The sequence below is a fragment of the Giraffa tippelskirchi genome, chromosome 3 (genome assembly GCF_054371585.1).
Source record: "Giraffa tippelskirchi isolate mGirTip1 chromosome 3, T2T-mGirTip1v1.2.pri, whole genome shotgun sequence".
Lineage (NCBI taxonomy): Eukaryota > Metazoa > Chordata > Mammalia > Artiodactyla > Giraffidae > Giraffa > Giraffa tippelskirchi.
In genome coordinates, this window is record NC_137277.1 from 183,293,584 (window position 1) to 183,295,623 (window position 2,040).

A 2,040-nucleotide genomic window follows, 5' to 3' on the forward strand; every position below is an offset into this window, starting at 1 on the left:
GGAAAGGGATCGATGGAAGAATCTGGGCCTATTCTAATCAAGTTAAAGGTCCAGGATGGAGTGATATTAATTGTGGGGAAGCTCAGGTGATAGTCACGATGGAGTTGGAGGTGAGCTGGTTTGAAGTGTGGAGGAGAAAGGGTGCAGAGCTCAGACTGTGCTGTGAAGGGCAGGAGGAGAGTTGTGGTGGGGCTAATAGAAGTGAGAAGGCATAAATCAGTAGGAGTATTGGCATTAGGTTGGGGTTGCCAAGACTACCCCACAGCTAAGGAATTTACCACCCCATTCCTCTGGAGTGGAGTCTTGAGTTCCTGATACTCCAAGTGTCCAGCAGGGGGCGCTCTGTCCCTACATGTCTCCCTTTCCTCAGCCCTCAAGAATTTTCTTCTTCTTTTTTTTTTTTTTCCTGAGAAACAGACAATCTTTAATTTCTGTAAACTAGGTTCATAAAAAATACCTTATTAAGAACAAACCACCATAGGGAAGATTTATTTTTAAACAAACAATTATGGAATTTGTTCATGGATAGCATGTATATGTACATGAATGTTCTATTTTTTTAAATTTAAGCATCTTGTGATACATAATTCTATGCAGTACTATAGTTTAAAACTGACATCTCCTGGTTGTTTACATTTTCAGTTTAAAGATAAGACCAAAATCAAGAACCTGAAAGAGTCAAAGAATATAGCTATAATTCTAAAGTAGCATCCACAAAGCAAGTGTTATTTTTATGAGTATTGATGGAGTATATTGAAACAAGGTAAAATCTAATAGTCTTGTTCTGTCCTTACTTTAAAATTTTGCCACTGAAATCAATTATAGATGTTTATTCTGAAAGATGCTACTATAAAGGTTGCAAGCTCAAAACTACTCAAAATTAAATTTATGGAATAACTAGAAAATAGGCTGATTTGGAACCTGTGCATAGCTTTATAATATTAATTACTAACATTTTTGTAAAGACCTAGAAAGCTGTTGTTTTCATATAAATATGTTTTAAAACCAACTCCCTTGAGTGCTTTCAATTATCACATAAAGCAATGACTGAAATAATTTCAAATGATCACAGATATTTAGGCAACAATTCTCATGTGTTAGTACTTTTAATGTTGTACACATCAAATTATAAGAAAAAGACAACTATAAACAAGACACAGCCCCTCTACTTCCATGAACAGCACACGGCATTACAGTAAGCCAAGTTTATATTCAACCATCAAATGCGGTTCTCCCATTAATTCACTTTGTGATGGGTCATTAAGAATATCTTCAAATCCAATAGTCTCATCGTTACCCCTCAAAATATCCAGTGAAAGGTTTGAGCTTGGAAGAAATGGAAGATGCTGAACCTGCTGCACTGCCTTGAATTCCATCTGCAGTTTTAGTGGCGCAAAAAGACCCTGGATGCTTCTCAGTGTGGAGAAGTTCATCTTATCTTGGTTGAGCTGGTAATTTTTTTCTGATAATTCAAGAGGATGACTGGGCAGAAGTTCATTTTTCACACAAGAGAAACCTTTACGAAGAAGATCATGACTTTCAAAAGGTCCACTTGCTGACAGCTCAGTAACTGGAATACTGTCCTTTAGCTGAGATCCAAGTCCTCTGGCATTCATCTTGGACTCGCTCGGCGTACAGACGCTCTCCCCTTGACGGTCAGCCGAAGAATTTTCTTCTTTCATTCAAAAATATTGTTTGAGCACAACTGTGTGCCAGGCACTGTGCACCAGACACTATGCCACGGACTGCAACCATTCAGTCACCAACCAGACGCACAGACAAGCAAGGTCCTAGACTTCGTGGTGCTGGCTGGGTAGGAATACGGTGAATAAATAATTATTGTGATTTAATATAAAGAGTATCAGACAAAGCTTTCCTGAGGAGCTGCTTTTTAAACTGAGACTTAACAGATGCCTAAATCTTGACCAGGTAACAATGTGAAAAAGGTGAAGGTGGAGTGTGTAGGAGTTGCCTTTCAGACAAAGTGAACAATGGGCTTCAGAACCTGAATCAGGAAAAGATCAGGGCCCCTTCAGAAGG

The 2,040-nt window shown here is 38.6% G+C and overlaps 1 pseudogene across 1 annotated transcript; it reads right to left on the minus strand.

The window, feature by feature from the left end:
• Nucleotides 1-380: 380 nt before the first annotated feature.
• Nucleotides 381-1,658, minus strand: LOC145543783 (proteasome maturation protein pseudogene; annotated as a pseudogene). The gene has a single exon (XR_014081043.1). The product of XR_014081043.1 is annotated as a proteasome maturation protein pseudogene (transcript).
• Between the last annotated feature and the right edge of the window lie 382 nt (nt 1,659-2,040).